Here is a 17,555-nt window from a genome sequence, read left to right on the forward strand (position 1 = left end):
TAAGATTTTCTTTCCAAATTTACAATTCAATTTCTTATTCCGACCATATTTGAAGACATTCCTTCTCATTTGATAACTGTAAAACTTTACAATCACATATCTTGAGGAAGTTCAATATTTGCCTATGTCGTTGAAGAAGTCAAAAAAGTGTCAGATATTTATTATTTACTTGTTGAAGTTGTACTCTTAATAGTTTTAAGATGCACTTATCAATACAAATCAAACATGTTCACTTCCTTATAAAGTTATTGCGATATCTGTCAAGAGCAGCATGACATTTTGTGTGAAAAATTAAACAAACATTCAATACATACCGTAAAAACTCGTGTATAAGCCGCACCTTTTTGCTGAAATTTTGGGCTCAAAATGGTGGGTGCGGCTTATATACGAGACCATTGCTTTCAGAGGGGGCTAATTGCCTAGTTAGGGGTCAGATATAGCACTTAAAAACGTAAGTAAATGAACATTCAACATTTTGAAACCTGTTGCTGTTGTTGATTATTGCTTTTGATAGAAGTGGTGGCTCCTAAAGGAGCCTTTGTCTCTTCAGGTTTTAAACCTGCATCTTCTTCGCAAGTAGTTCTTTCAAGCGATTCATTTGTACTTCCTTTGCGCAGCTAAACTCTAACTGGCATGGAATCTCCATTCCTCCACAAAGTTGCTTGCAATGCCTTCTGCGACCGATCACTTCAATACTGATCTCTCCGCCATGTGCAAGAAAATACCACGCTATTTGTGAGAACTCACGGGGCAAATGACCGACTGTTTCGGTGTTCTTCACAACTTGCACCGTGTGTTTATCCATAGGATTGTTAAACTCACGTCGAGCAACAAGTTTTTCACCAATTGAAGGCTTCCATACATGTTTATAAACATGGTATCAACGCACAGCTGATGTAAAATGGAACTTTTCCATGTTGTTTATCGTTCGTTCGATCGTTCAATTCGATCGATCGACGTGACTCGGCCCAGGCTTCTTATCGGTTTTTAGCTAGCCAATCAAGGTAGAGTGCATCTGTGAGGCGTTGCTAAGTGACCTAACCAAGCCACATGCTTGTGGCTGTAAATAAACCTGTTTTTTTTGCATGAAAATTGATTCTCAAGGAACTTTATATTCAAATTTTCGATAATATGCTCAGCTTATTCGGTTACCTATGTAGCATGGATCCTACATCATTTGTTTTGTAGGTATATTTGTTCTATGATCGTGAAATGTCACAAAAACTTGTGCTAAGAAAACACAAGGATCAAGTCATTCACAACTTGAGCATGGTTAACTGATTGTCTGTTTATTGTCTATTTAAACCAATCAGATTTTACTCTGTTTGATCCGCGCAAGAGTCAAAACATTCGACACGTGTTTTCATACTGTCAGTTTATTGTCATCATGTCATCTCCCAGAGCATTATATTTTACAATACTAAATGTATCATTTAGTATTGTAAAATATAATCTACAAGTCCATTTATTTGCGTGTGTATTTCTCTTGTGTCCAGACTCTCTCTTTAAATGACTGCGTGGTTACTAAGCAATCATTTTGCATCGATCGGTCAGAGATTGTTTTGCTCGGATTTCCGTTTGAATTTCATCATTTTCCACTATCGCCTTTAGCAATAAAGGCAACATCTTGTCAAAAGAGCCTCTCTTTAGGAGGATATCGGAAATTACATTGAAGAATAGCTTGTAAAAGGTATTTCAAGAGTTATTTAGCTCGCAGCAAATACACAGCATCAGATTTGACCAAGCTTACAACGTACAAGTAATCACTTTCCTTTTGCTCAGCGCTTTTTAAAGAGTTTTCTTTTTTTCAAAATCAAGCTCGAAAGTTGGGGGTGCGGCTTATATACGAGTGTGGCTTATACACGAGTTTTTACGGTAATCCTCAGTTACAGCAGCACAGAGTTCATCCGTTTTAATGCTAATATGGCTTTTTAAAGTATGTCCAGGTAGATTCTTTTACGGCAAACGGGATTGGGTGTTTAAACAAAAAAAACAAGTGGCAAAAAAAGTGTCATAAGTGACTGAAAGACTAAAACACAGAAACAGGCTGTGCCGTTTTAGTTGACAAATGCTGGTGATATACGGGCAGCGAGAGCAAAGCTTATTTTTTTCGCGTGAGATTCCCATTTTCAGCACGTGCCTTTGGTGCCTCTAAATCACGCATTCAATGCCAAGGAGATCTGACCCAGATAGTCCCTGCTTTAAAAACCACAGGCGGTGGTGCTATCCAGTAAGATCATTTGCCTCCTTTGACTCACATTCGATATTTTTAACTATAAACCCCTGTAGACCATGCTGAATTTTCAAAATCAGGTAGTTTTCTACATGCTTTACCTCTGAAACGAAGTTGGTGAACCCCATTTTTTTTTGCATTTCTGACACAAGAAACTCATTATCTGACTGCTGCAAAAATTACGAAAAAATCTATCAATTGGAAAATTTTCACATGAACGTCCTTAAGAATGGCGTTATGCATGTAATGTAAAACCAGGGAAAAGTATCATCTGAAAAAAAAGCATGTTATTTTGTTTTTGTTGTTAAATTTACCTTTAACAAGCTTGTTCCACTTGAGCAAGTTTTCCTTGAGAAGTTTTCTCTTGACAATTTTTCTTTGCTCGTGTGTAAAGAAATATTTGACAATTTTTTTCCTTGACTTTCACACGTATCCTTGTCAAGGAACTTTACACATGACTGATGAAAAATTGTCAAGGAAAACATGTCAAGAAAAACTTGTTCATGTGGAACTTACAGGCTACACAGTTGTAAATTTGTGAAAACTGAGAAGTCTGTTTGACCATCAACAGAAATGGAAAAATTTGAATGATCTTGAGATCTTAGATGTGTCCAAATCACTAATGAACAAAGAAACAGCACAGCAGATCCTCTTGAATTTTGTGCCTCTGCTTCAGACAAAGATAGGTAGCTTCAATGGTGTAATAAAGCAAGTGGTTTTGATTCCATATCAATGGCACTACTACCGTCGGAATTTAAGGAATGGGTACAGCTTATAACACCTGGCGACGGCAACTGTCTATATAACTCAGTTTCTATTTAATTGGTGGGCGATACAACACTTGCGAGTCTTCTACGTATGTTGACTGCAGCGAAACTATTCGCTCATTCAGTATTTTACGCCAAGCATCCACAACTGAAACATTTTGCCAAGGGTGCCAGATATACACTGCCATCCATTGTAGCCATCTTTCTTAGTCACACAAAACACATTCAGTGGAAACTTGAAAAACTTCCCCAAAGCAATAGAGATCATGGCCCAAGAAACAGCAAAACTGTACATTTATTCTTCTCCTTACAACATACTTACCCTCTCATCTGTAATCGGTCAACTTATTTCTTTGGTATATCCAGACGAGCCGTCAGCATTGTCAATGAAGTTGGCTACACATGGTTTTTATTATCCAAGGAATGCTGTTTTTGCAGGTTTAAATCTGGATGAAATAAAAAGCAATGTGATATATGTAATGTGGACAAGAACAAACCTTCTTCCCATCAAACTTTGGCATGCCAACCACTTTGTTCTCCTGAAGAATAAAAATCATTTTACCCCACTGAAAAGTTACGCTGCAGCTGCGGCTACGTACAAAAAGCGCACATGTTCAAGTTCTTCCCTACCCGAAACTACAGATAGCCCATTGTTCAAATCTAAATGGAAACGCAAAAAAGTGGTTGGTGACAAAAAAAACAATTGCATACGCGTTCTACTGCTTCTGCCAACACAGAGACAAGTTCCACGAATCCTTGCCATACCAAGAGCCCATCATCCAGCAAACAAACCAACAAAGGCCAGACAGCTACTCCATCAACAAGTTGCACGAATCCTTGCCGCACCAAGAGCCCATCATCCAGCAAACAAACCAACAAAGGCCAGACAGCTACTCCATCAACAAGTTCCACGAATCCTTGTCGTACCAAGAGCCCATTATCAAGTAAACAGACCAACGAAGGCCAGACAGCTACTCCATCAACAAGTTCCACAAATCCTTGCCGTACTAAGAGCCCATTATCAAGTAAACAAACCAATGAAGGCCAGACAGCTACTCCATCAACAAGTTCCACGAATCCTTGCCCTACCAAGAACACATCATCCAGCAAACAAACAAACCAATGCAAAACAGCTACCCCATCAACAAGTTCCATGAATTCTTGCAGTATCAAGAGCCCATCATCCAGCAAACAGACCAATGAAGGCAAAACAGCTACTCCATCAACAAGTTCAATGAATCCTTGCCATACCAAGAGCCCATCATCCAGCAAACAGACCAACACTGGTAAAACAGCTGCAGTACTGTGCAAAAGTAATGCAAGTGAAATGCGTGAATTTCGTTCTTTGTCTTTGTGAATTTTCATCAAAAAACCGCGCAAAAATTTGAGGGAAAAATCAATGCGTTTTGAGCGATAATTCCCTGGAACAATAGGGGAAATTTCGTTAGATTTTCAACACCTCTACAAAAATTCGCGATTAACAATGTTCTTTCGCTAGTAAGTATGCGAAATTTTGCAACACACAGAGCCAAAGTTCGACCGCGTATCAAGTAAAGTTAATCGCGTAACTGATTTCATCAATCGTCATGTAATTTACATGAAATATAGTTTGATAACTGTTGAATAAACTGCATGCTGAAGGGTGCTGTATTTACTTATCGATCATTGATTAGGAGGGAATGATAACACACTACTAACACAAAGTTTCTTTGATCTTGTGCATGTAAAATTCGCTTATTTTGCCGCCTTGAATTCAGCTGTAGAGCAACTTAACTACAAGCACGAGCTCAGAGTTCGTTTTGGGAACAAAGCCAATACACTCAAGCAAAACACTTTGCCAGCAAATACGTGAAATTTCGTTTTGAACGGAGTCAGAGTTTGACATGTTGAGCCAAGTTCGTCACGTAATTGATTAAATAGAGCAGTCATGTTAACACCAAGTGTATTTAGATAACTGTTTGTGACTGCACCCCAGAGCTTGCTGTACTTACTTATCAATAGATTGGAAGGATAAAAATCGCAGCTAACACAACGTTTCTTAAATGTTGGGGATCTAAAATTGCGAGAATTCAACAACGGATCGAAGCACAGATCGATAGCATCTTACCTTACAACATGCAATTATTCAATATGCCGCAAAGATATATTGAATAATATCCACTTTCTCCTTATCTTTTCATTGTAGCCATAGAAACGTTAGCAATTGCCATTCGTCAAAATCCAGCTATAAAGGGTATCTCTATTGGCAAGGAACAGACAAAACTATTACAATATGCTGATGACACAACAGCAATGCTTGCCAACACTAGCTCGGCCAAAGTGCTATTTCAAGTATTAGACCTTTTTAAGAATATCTCAGGCCTCAAGATCAATAATACAAAAACTGAGGGTATGTGGATTGGTTCATCAAAAGGAAATAAAGCACAACCGTTTGGCGTTAAATGGCCTAATGAGCCAATTAAAGCAGACAAACGAGGGTTCAGGGGAGTGAGTGAATGAGCGAGTGAACGAGACGGATAATTGAAAAACTTGTCTTTTTGAAAAGAATGATTTCCTAAAACGCTTTCTCTTCCTCCATTTCCTCGATTTTTTCCGGGCTATTCCTATATACCTTCCTTTTTTTACTCTTCAACATTTGCCTTTGCTTTTCTTTTTACTCTAGTTTCAGAATGGAGCCCTCGAAAGATGACTTTGAAGGACCAAAAGATTCATCGGTAAAATCACCTTCTTCTCCTCCTCCTCCTCGTTCTCCTTCTCCTCACCCTAGTTCTTTCCAATCTTCTCCGAATGAAGACCGGAACAGTGAAGAAGAAGACGAAATGCATGGGGAAAACCTTACAGACCCAAATCGATATAATCAACCCCCAACACCACCTACAGATGACGAGGATGAAGAAGAAATCCCGGTAACCTTATTTGTTTGGTATTTTTTGGGGGGGATTTTGTTTTTTCTTCTTTGTCTTTTTCTTGTTATTATTCTTATTATTAATCAATTATGTTCTTTTTCTCTTTAGGACGTCTTCATAGTCCATACGTCGAGTCGAGAAATTTATGACGTCTTACGGTTCTTCAGGGACGGGCTAGAAAAAAAACTGGAAGAGGAATTTAACAACCCAACAGAGAACTACGATCCAAAATACCTCGTGGTGAGTTTCCTCTTAATCATCTCTTTCTTTTCTCATTTTACATTTTATAGTGATCGATATACACACATACATATATACACACATCTCTAGAGTCGATGTTTATTCGCTTCATTCATTTCACTCCTTTTTTTCGTAGCCATTCCTCGAGATGTCAGTGCTAAAAATCGTTTGCGAGGATATCGAAAAAAAATGTCCCAACATCCCAGCTGCACTTCATAACTTCAAAAGGAACATCGAGCTGCTGATAAAGAATAGTTGTCAAATCAGGTCTTCTCCTTCTTCTCCTTCTTCTTCTTCCACCTCTTCGATACTCGATGATGCCCGATGTTGTGATGCCGAGGCTGTCGCATCCAGTTTTATGACCAGTTTTATGTCTAATCCAGAAATGAACGCAATTCTTCGTCGGTGCAACGATGGTGGTGACCATGGTGAAAAGAGTAGGAATGAAGACCCCGAAGGTGAAGCATCCGGTTCTCTGACCGAGAAAGAAATGAACGCAATTTTTCAATTCAACAAGAAGGTGTTGGGCGACAAAATGCTAGACGGAATGCCCAAAAAATGACTTTTAGATAGATCGTTAAATTCGACTTGACTCGACACGTTGTCGAGTTTAAAAGAAGAGAAAAAATAGAGAACATTAGAAAATTAAGAAAACAATTCAAAAAAAAAACCTCCGCTATTTTCTCGATTTATTAGTTCGAGTCAAAAAAGAGGGAAGTAAATCCAACCAACTAACCAACCAGCCAGACAGACAATCGGCGGTCTGCCTGTAGTAGTCTTTTACCTTTTTTATTGTTTAGGACGTGGTGGTAGGTAGAGAAGGGGACAGAAAATCAAACAAAAAAAGAGTGACTCTATATATCCTATTTTACTTTTTTCTACCTTTATAACTTTACGATCAATCATATAGGTTTTTTAGAACTTTAATGTAATCGAAAAGAAAAGAAAGAGAATTAAAACTGATTATTAAATGAAAAATTGTTTTATCTTATCTATTATTTTTTAGTTACTATTTTTTCTTCCTTTTCTTTCTCTCTTTTCTCTCTTAATTAATAAAAAGGGAAAGAAAATATACCTATAGTATATACCTATAGTCTATACCTATAGTATATACCTATAGTATATACTATAGGCTATCGCCTATAGTATATACAGGGTACTTTCTCTCTTTTCCTCTCCCTCTCTTCTTTCGATGTTGCCTCAACTAATTGTGCAACGACCCACCCACCTCCAACCGCGACGATCACTTTTATAGTTTTGACAGTTCGTCAAAAAAAAATTCCCCTTTCTGTTTCTATATTTAGACCATGAGTTATTGAATTTTCATTGGCTAACCATCGAACGGTTCGTCCTCTGATTGGTCCATTTTCGATGACGTGGCAACCGATGGTTGGTTTAGAGTTTGCTCGTCAATCATCCTAAACCACATGGGATAGGTAGTAATATGATACTCAAAAGTTTCTAAATCGATTCAATCAAATAACTTAGAAAAAGTTTTCAAACTATTATTATTGAGTTCCGATTTTCTCTCTCTCTCTCTCTCTTCTCTTCTCTCTCAAAAAAATTATTAAAAAAGGGCAAGAAAAACAGGAGGGAGGAAATCACCCACATCTATTCATCCAATTCTTCCCATTTTCCATTCATTATCCCTCAAATCGAGACTACTTTCTAATCCATCCATCCATCACATACCATAACGATATTGTGTGCGTGACGGTCGATGTCCCCATCTCCTTCACTTTTACTCGCTCCATCACTTGCAACCATGAAGTTAAAACACTTTGTTTATTTTACCTGTGTCGTCGGCCTCGGCGTGGGAGTTCTGGGAGTTCTGGTGGGTTTCAGCTTCCTTCTGCTCCAACTTCAAACCACCACTACCATCACCCCTGCCACCCCCGCCAACATCATGACGACGACAACGGCAACAACGACGACCGGATATTCTCAACAGCATCGCTTAAACGACAAGTTCCTATCTACTCCTCATCCTGATCCTATACATATCATCGAATATAAACGAAGACAACAGTCTCGACGGTTTTCATCCAATTCTTTAATCTACAAAGGAGTGAAAGATCCTGTCATTACCAGGGGAGAATTTGTAAACTTCATCGCTAATCTCGATTGTGAAACTCTTAAAAGGATCCAATTCAACCTCGGGCAGTTGATGGAACTCCAAGAAAACGACGAATATTCTTTTCGTAGCGGCGGCAACGAAAGGAAAAACGGGGAAGGAATGCAACGGGACATCGACAGCAACGATAATGGTAAACAACATTACGATGATGCCGCTACCACCACTACTACCATCGACACTCGCCATCGTCTTCAAAAAAGATTCTTCAGGGAAAAACTCGAAATCAAAAGAGAACTAAATCAAAAGAGAAATAAGTGTTGGTTAGCGGCGTACAGTTGCGATCTATTTACATATCAGTATAATGCTTCTTGATCATGATCGGATCACTCGACTTTGCCGGTTATGTTATAAATACTGCGGGATTGGAAGATATAGGTTGTCGGTAGTATTTCTACAAATTGCTGGTTAGCTTTAAGCTGAAAATTTATGAAAATAGCGTTCGAAAGTCTGCGGAACAAGGTCCAGTGAGAGTTCTTCAATGGTTCTCACAGATTCAGTTCGCTTGTTTCGGTTCGACAAAATCAACCATCATTTAAGTCTTTATTACACCATAAGCCGATCATCGTGAGTAAATTGTACAGTATATCTTTTTTGGATCTGGGATATTGCTGCAGCAGTCGATAGCACTTCTGGAAGGCATTTCTGCGCACTTTTCGAATGTGTATTGCACCGTCCTAAAGGAAATGAGAGGACGCGAGATATCCAACCTTCCTGGGTAGACGTCACAAGAGCCGCTGGACCCATTCTCCTCAAACTCAGTCGTGAAACAAAATGGCGGTGTTTTGGAGTTATTTTCGAGATTTTGTTGGGGCACAGAAAATCGAGGATTTAACGGAATCCAAAAATTTTTCCCCCGAACTATTTCAAATAACAAGTAGATTCGTCTTAGCGGAAAAAAAATTGGGGGGTTAGGTGCACTTTAATGAATTGCATCTCAAAATGCGGCACTTCTGGGTGATGAAAATTGCATTGAATTACGTTACAGAAGTCACATGTGTTACAAATCAATCATTAACTATGACCTCGATATAACAAACATTTTGGTGTTTCCCCTCAAATTCTTTATATTGAGGTTTTCGATAACAAACCCTCAATTTAACGAACAAATTTGGCCAGTCCACAGCCACTTCGTTAAATCGAGGTTCCACTGTACTTGAAGTTACGAAGTTAGACATCCCTTCGATTTCCTATGTCGAGTTCAATCGATCATTATTTGAAATGTTTTCAACATTTTAGAAATCCCTCACCTTATAACAATAAGCAACATGTGTTATTTAATGTGATACAAAAAACATTAATTTTTATCAATTCCAGAAGGAGCTATCTTTTCTCAAGTAAGCCTTGGTAGAACCCAGCAAGTGGCAGAATTCAATGAGTGGTATCCTATTACAATTGACATGAGTGTGAAATATTTTTTTCATGATCTACAAGTCATAAGCTTTCCAGGGATATATAGTTTGCTTAACTCTTCAACTAACTCCTAGCTGTGAAAAATTGTTAAAAAAAAAATGGCCAGTGTTTTAGGTTTACAATACAAAAAAGTGGAAACTTGCCAACTAATACTAATTTGCGTTCTTACACATGTACACTCATAGCCCTTTTTGAAGTCAGCATGCTGTCTGTATGGCTGTTCTACTGTCTTGGTAATGATATTAAAGACCTTAAGCACCAGGGCAGGAGGAAGCGACGGCAACAGCACATCCGCATAAAGGCTGGGGCGAGACCGGAGTTGTGTTCCACTTGCCTGAGAATGTTAAGCAACACTGCAACGGCAACATCCCACCAGTTTTCAAAAAGGATAACACTTCGAAAATGAAGTTAAAGCATTGCGTCTTTTGCAAAAGCTAGAGACGAGCTGCTGGTAGCTTATGACGAGGGAACCATAGACAATAAAGAATTTGTCCTTTTATGGGAGCAAAACCTTTCAAAGAACCCTAGCTTCCCACATGCAGACTAAAAAGAATTTGACCTAAAAACCATGGATCCTGTAGAATGTAAGGCTGAATTTTGAGTCAAGAAGAATGATCTTCCTTCTTTTGCCGAGACACTCCAGATCCCCGACACCACATGACAAACTGGATCAGTGATAACTAGAGCACAGAAGATATAAATGTAATAAATATTACCAAATAGATTTCTTCGAGCCTGAGGTTTTCTGTGAATTTGCCGACTGGTGGCTTGTGCTAGTGCATGTTTCTGCTTCAGGGATGTTCATGGTAGAATTTCTCCTCAAAAACTTTAACAGTTAACACCAGAAAGGTACTTCTTCATGTGTTGTAAGAAAAAAATCTGGTAAATCAAAGAAAAGGACTACAACTTTGCAATGAACTATGTCGTTGTCCACACTACATCAAAACAGTGAATGTGGTGTCGCCAATGTCAGGACTCAAAGCTCATATCATTCAAGTTTTCTTTTGTTTTCTAACATAGCAGCCTTTAGAAAGCAATGGACAGTTTCTCTGTTTCTCTAAATCAGCACTTTGGGAAGTTCTTTTATTTCACTTCACCTAACTAGAATACTAACGTATATACATAAAAATTCATTAGGCAGGGAGACCACTACAGTGTAGCCAATTACAGTGGATCCCAGGGTACTGATAAGTTGACCGGTGATCATGAAATGTTACAAGGAAACAATCTTAAATAACAATGCTAACTTTATTTAATAATAATAATCCTGCACACTTCAGTTCAGTCTTCCCATGATTCCATAAAGTCATCAGTTATGGTTTACACTTTTCTTCCAACAACGTTTTTACAATCAGGTGTATACATTTTCACGCAGGGCTTTCGGTAATGCGACAGAAATGTAAACTGAAAGTTTGAAATGTTCCATTTCTGGCACCCATCGAATGAAGAAGTAGGTGAGAAAGAAAAGCTTTCTGATACAGACAGGTAAAGCAAGCTGGTTGTGGAGGTAATGACAATCATTTTGAAATGACAACTTGAAACCTCATGTAGCAAGTATCATTTCTCTACGATGATAATCCACAACTATTTTTAAAATGTTCACTTTCCTTGAAGTACGCCTAACATAGGTATGCACTGGAAGTGTGTTTCAATCAGAGAATGCCAAAAAATGTTTGTCATGGAGTCGTACAATCTCCAAAAGGGTGATGCAGGCTGGTTAACTGAAGCATGTGGTACATATGTACCCAGAGCAGTCACCACAACGTTTGACCCAAAGAATAAAGAACATCATAAAGAATGCTTTCTGCCCACCTCAACCCATCACACCATCCACTTCTATGGCTATCTATACAACATCTAACTTTATAGTCAACAAAATGAGACATGCTGAGTGCATAATAGCCAATGAATTTAGAATGGGAGTGTCACAGGACAATTACTTCTGTTACTGGGGTGAAGAATCTATTTGACCCCCAACCTCTTATTTACCAGTCTGCTGATCCACAGGATGTTGTGCTATTTATCTTACATCATATTATTTCCCACATGGGCAGTTTGGCAGCAAATTTGCACCTCGAACTGTTTGCACCACAGATTTTGGTCCTTACCAGCATTGGTGAAATGTTGAAGGGATGATAAGTCAAGTTTGGAAGAGGTGGCTGTAGAGTACCTGCCAATGTTAAGCCAATGAAGTGGAAAGAAGTGGTTTAAGATTTAAAGAAAGATGATGTGGTGCTCATTTTAGACCCCAAATTACCCAGAGGTCAGTGGCCTCTAGGCTGCATCACTGAGACCTAGCCTGGACAAGATGGGCGCACAAGAGTTGCAAAGTCGAGCACGCAGCAAAAACTATATTTAGGTCCATCCACAAACTGGTGCCTTTACAAGAGAAGAAGAGAACTAAAACATTGCATGCACAAAAATTAACCGTTTTTTATTGATCACACTGTTTGCCGCCTCTCAATGTGGGGAGGGGGAGAAATGGACCAATGATATTCACTGTGTGGTGCCTTATTCTATTCCTGATCCAGTTGGAAGTTTTGTATTTGACTGACTCATTTTTTCCCGCTTAGTAAAGCACGCGGTGTAGTCCGGAAACCAAGTTAGGGTTTTGTACAATGATCTTGATAGCAGATTCACACATGTCATTTCATGGTTTTTCTGAGGCCTTCAATGAAATTCAGGACTAGAAAACTGGTTAGTAATATCACCCATTTTTGTGACAAAATTTGACTGAAACTCCCATTTTTACCCCTAAACAAACAGTGAGTCAATATGTGTTCAAGCACACAGAGAATTTCTTGCTCACCATCTTTGTATCAAGTCTAATTTTAGAAAGTTTGCACAAGCTAAATCTTCCAGTAGTTACCATGTAGCCAACCAGTCTTCCCACAAAACAACTGTAAACATGTCCCTGCAGATGGCAGTGTGCGTGCAAAACAAGTGCGAGTCACAAATGTTACTTTCCATGATAAGACTGATGATCTGTTATCTCAACGAGATTGATGTAGTTTAGTTATTACGCAAAAATTTGCTTCTTTGTTTGACCGAAATAAAGGGTTATAAAGACTGTTCCCGAAGTTTTCATTTTTTGGGGAATATTTTCACCGATATAAATATAAGAGCACAATTTCAGTCTATAGGGATTCTGATTACGAACCAAGCAGTGATGTCCAGGATAAGGCAGAAGTCAGTAGTGACCTTCAGAGTGTAAGTTCAGTTAATTCTGACACTGAAACCAGTAAAGATGACCAGCAAGCAGAAGATTCTGACCTCGATAGCGATTGCCTTGTTTTCACCATAAGTTTAGAGGCTGCTGATGATATCTGTGTCAAACTTGACCAATTAGTAAAGAAATGAAACATTACCTAAGGACATGTTAATTTTTATGAACACATCAAAGATGTTGTACACTTTTTCATTAATCAATGAAACCATCAGTCTGACAAGGAAGTGGTTGAGTTCTTTAATACCATTTGATACCTTGGTGGTGACAGCACCACTAACTTTTTGAGAGGATCAGCCTGGCAGGGGCAAGGAACAGGCAAAGGTCATTTTCAGAGTGAAACTAAAAGGGGAAACTTTCATGGTTTATCTTCAGCTACATGTGCAAAACAGCAGGTGGGTTACACAGTAAAAAGTGGCGTCATCCGAGATCTTGTCACAACAATGATCACCCTAGCCGACAAATCCACCAACACGAAACCCCTGGTGCAAACTCCTATACCCAAAGCGTTTTCAGTAGGAATACACAATGATGGTAATGCTTAAAAGGCCGGACTTAAGTTTTGATGAGGTTGTTAAAAGGGTTGTTGGACTAAATGTAGATATCGACCTTGCCTTTGTCTTAGAAAACCCAAACCCAACTACAGAGTTTTTAAAACAAGCCGTTGTAACCGAAGCAAGTGTGTCCTTTTTGACAACACTTGGCAATGAAATTGCCATGCCTTGCTCAGTGGAGTACATGTCAAAGGCTGGCGAGTATACGACACAAAAATTTAAGTCAGAAGCTAGGAGGAAAAGCTACTAAACGAATGCCAAGTCATTGTGTACCTCAAACGGATTTGTGTTTATTTGCACTACAGATGGCATCGTTGTGATTGCACACCCTAACAAAGCAGCTATTCAAATTCAGTCTCTCAGAAAAGCAGAGCTTATTACCGAGCTTATAAAGAGGGGGATCTAAGCCACTAGAAATGTCAACGAGTTGAAGGGAAAGTTGCAGGCAGAAGTTGGAAAACTAAAAGCAAAATACTCCACTGAACAGAAGCGAATGGATGTTGTTCAATTAAATAAAGTCGTCACTTTTGACTCGGTGTTCAGCATCAGATAAAATCCTGTTGATGAGCAACAAAGTGGAACAAAAAGGTTTGCCAGGTTTTAATTCAGAAAGATGATCTTGGTCTTGTCGGCACTGTTACTCAGCTGTTTTCCTATCCTGACAATGCAGCCAAAGTCACCAGCATGACTAATTCTAATGGCAACCTTTTTCTCTTCAGAGGAACCGCAAGGAGGCCTTTTCCAAGTGAACCTCGACTCCAAGGGGATCCCTTGTCTCCTCGTTCTCCTTCTCCTCACCCTAGTTCTTTCCAATCTTCTCCGAATGAAGACCGCAACAGTGAAGAAGAAGACGAAATGCATGGGGAAAACCTTACAGACCCAAATCGATATAATCAACCCCCAACACCACCTACAGATGACGAGGATGAAGAAGAAATCCCGGTAACCTTATTTGTTTGGTATTTTTTGGGGGGATTTTGTTTTTTCTTCTTTGTCTTTTTCTTGTTATTATTCTTATTATTAATCAATTATGTTCTTTTTCTCTTTAGGACGTCTTCATAGTCCATACGTCGAGTCGAGAAATTTATGACGTCTTACGGTTCTTCAGGGACGGGCTAGAAAAAAAACTGGAAGAGGAATTTAACAACCCAACAGAGAACTACGATCCAAAATACCTCGTGGTGAGTTTCCTCTTAATCATCTCTTTCTTTTCTCATTTTACATTTTATAGTGATCGATATACACATACATATATACACACATCTCTAGAGTCGATGTTTATTCGCTTCATTCATTTCACTCCTTTTTTTCGTAGCCATTCCTCGAGATGTCAGTGCTAAAAATCGTTTGCGAGGATATCGAAAAAAAATGTCCCAACATCCCAGCTGCACTTCATAACTTCAAAAGGAACATCGAGCTGCTGATAAAGAATAGTTGTCAAATCAGGTCTTCTCCTTCTTCTCCTTCTTCTTCTTCCACCTCTTCGATACTCGATGATGCCCGATGTTGTGATGCCGAGGCTGTCGCATCCAGTTTTATGACCAGTTTTATGTCTAATCCAGAAATGAACGCAATTCTTCGTCGGTGCAACGATGGTGGTGACCATGGTGAAAAGAGTAGGAATGAAGACCCTGAAGGTGAAGCATCCGGTTCTCTGACCGAGAAAGAAATGAACGCAATTTTTCAATTCAACAAGAAGGTGTTGGGCGACAAAATGCTAGACGGAATGCCCAAAAAATGACTTTTAGATAGATCGTTAAATTCGACTTGACTCGACACGTTGTCGAGTTTAAAAGAAGAGAAAAAATAGAGAACATTAGAAAATTAAGAAAACAATTCAAAAAAAAAACCTCCGCTATTTTCTCGATTTATTAGTTCGAGTCAAAAAAGAGGGAAGTAAATCCAACCAACTAACCAACCAGCCAGACAGACAATCGGCGGTCTGCCTGTAGTAGTCTTTTACCTTTTTTATTGTTTAGGACGTGGTGGTAGGTAGAGAAGGGGACAGAAAATCAAACAAAAAAAGAGTGACTCTATATATCCTATTTTACTTTTTTCTACCTTTATAACTTTACGATCAATCATATAGGTTTTTTAGAACTTTAATGTAATCGAAAAGAAAAGAAAGAGAATTAAAACTGATTATTAAATGAAAAATTGTTTTATCTTATCTATTATTTTTAGTTACTATTTTTTCTTCCTTTTCTTTCTCTCTTTTCTCTCTTAATTAATAAAAAGGGAAAGAAAATATACCTATAGTATATACCTATAGTCTATACCTATAGTCTATACCTATAGTATATACCTATAGTATATACTATAGGCTATCGCCTATAGTATATACAGGGTACTTTCTCTCTTTTCCTCTCCCTCTCTTCTTTCGATGTTGCCTCAACTAATTGTGCAACGACCCACCCACCTCCAACCGCGACGATCACTTTTATAGTTTTGACAGTTCGTCAAAAAAAAATTCCCCTTTCTGTTTCTATATTTAGACCATGAGTTATTGAATTTTCATTGGCTAACCATCGAACGGTTCGTCCTCTGATTGGTCCATTTTCGATGACGTGGCAACCGATGGTTGGTTTAGAGTTTGCTCGTCAATCATCCTAAACCACATGGGATAGGTAGTAATATGATACTCAAAAGTTTCTAAATCGATTCAATCAAATAACTTAGAAAAAGTTTTCAAACTATTATTATTGAGTTCCGATTTTCTCTCTCTCTCTCTCTCTTCTCTTCTCTCTCAAAAAAATTATTAAAAAAGGGCAAGAAAAACAGGAGGGAGGAAATCACCCACATCTATTCATCCAATTCTTCCCATTTTCCATTCATTATCCCTCAAATCGAGACTACTTTCTAATCCATCCATCCATCACATACCATAACGATATTGTGTGCGTGACGGTCGATGTCCCCATCTCCTTCACTTTTACTCGCTCCATCACTTGCAACCATGAAGTTAAAACACTTTGTTTATTTTACCTGTGTCGTCGGCCTCGGCGTGGGAGTTCTGGGAGTTCTGGTGGGTTTCAGCTTCCTTCTGCTCCAACTTCAAACCACCACTACCATCACCCCTGCCACCCCCGCCAACATCATGACGACGACAACGGCAACAACGACGACCGGATATTCTCAACAGCATCGCTTAAACGACAAGTTCCTATCTACTCCTCATCCTGATCCTATACATATCATCGAATATAAACGAAGACAACAGTCTCGACGGTTTTCATCCAATTCTTTAATCTACAAAGGAGTGAAAGATCCTGTCATTACCAGGGGAGAATTTGTAAACTTCATCGCTAATCTCGATTGTGAAACTCTTAAAAGGATCCAATTCAACCTCGGGCAGTTGATGGAACTCCAAGAAAACGACGAATATTCTTTTCGTAGCGGCGGCAACGAAAGGAAAAACGGGGAAGGAATGCAACGGGACATCGACAGCAACGATAATGGTAAACAACATTACGATGATGCCGCTACCACCACTACTACCATCGACACTCGCCATCGTCTTCAAAAAAGATTCTTCAGGGAAAAACTCGAAATCAAAAGAGAACTAAATCAAAAGAGAAATAAGTGTTGGTTAGCGGCGTACAGTTGCGATCTATTTACATATCAGTATAATGCTTCTTGATCATGATCGGATCACTCGACTTTGCCGGTTATGTTATAAATACTGCGGGATTGGAAGATATAGGTTGTCGGTAGTATTTCTACAAATTGCTGGTTAGCTTTAAGCTGAAAATTTATGAAAATAGCGTTCGAAAGTCTGCGGAACAAGGTCCAGTGAGAGTTCTTCAATGGTTCTCACAGATTCAGTTCGCTTGTTTCGGTTCGACAAAATCAACCATCATTTAAGTCTTTATTACACCATAAGCCGATCATCGTGAGTAAATTGTACAGTATATCTTTTTTGGATCTGGGATATTGCTGCAGCAGTCGATAGCACTTCTGGAAGGCATTTCTGCGCACTTTTCGAATGTGTATTGCACCGTCCTAAAGGAAATGAGAGGACGCGAGATATCCAACCTTCCTGGGTAGACGTCACAAGAGCCGCTGGACCCATTCTCCTCAAA

General features: G+C 38.9%; 1 protein-coding gene across 2 annotated transcripts in view; it reads right to left on the bottom strand.

Moving 5' to 3' along the window:
- Positions 1–17,555, bottom strand: part of LOC110039810 (uncharacterized) — a 60,454-nt gene that overhangs the window by 14,575 nt on the left and 28,324 nt on the right. For both annotated transcript variants that reach the window (XR_016202047.1, XM_089273707.1), the window contains exon 2: positions 3,323–3,446. The gene's annotated coding sequence lies outside the window, so the exon portion shown is untranslated. The remainder of the gene's footprint in view (positions 1–3,322; positions 3,447–17,555) is intronic.

Source organism: Orbicella faveolata, unplaced genomic scaffold, assembly GCF_042242905.1.
Source record: "Orbicella faveolata isolate gen_17 unplaced genomic scaffold, um_ofav_v1 contig_35, whole genome shotgun sequence".
Lineage (NCBI taxonomy): Eukaryota > Metazoa > Cnidaria > Anthozoa > Scleractinia > Merulinidae > Orbicella > Orbicella faveolata.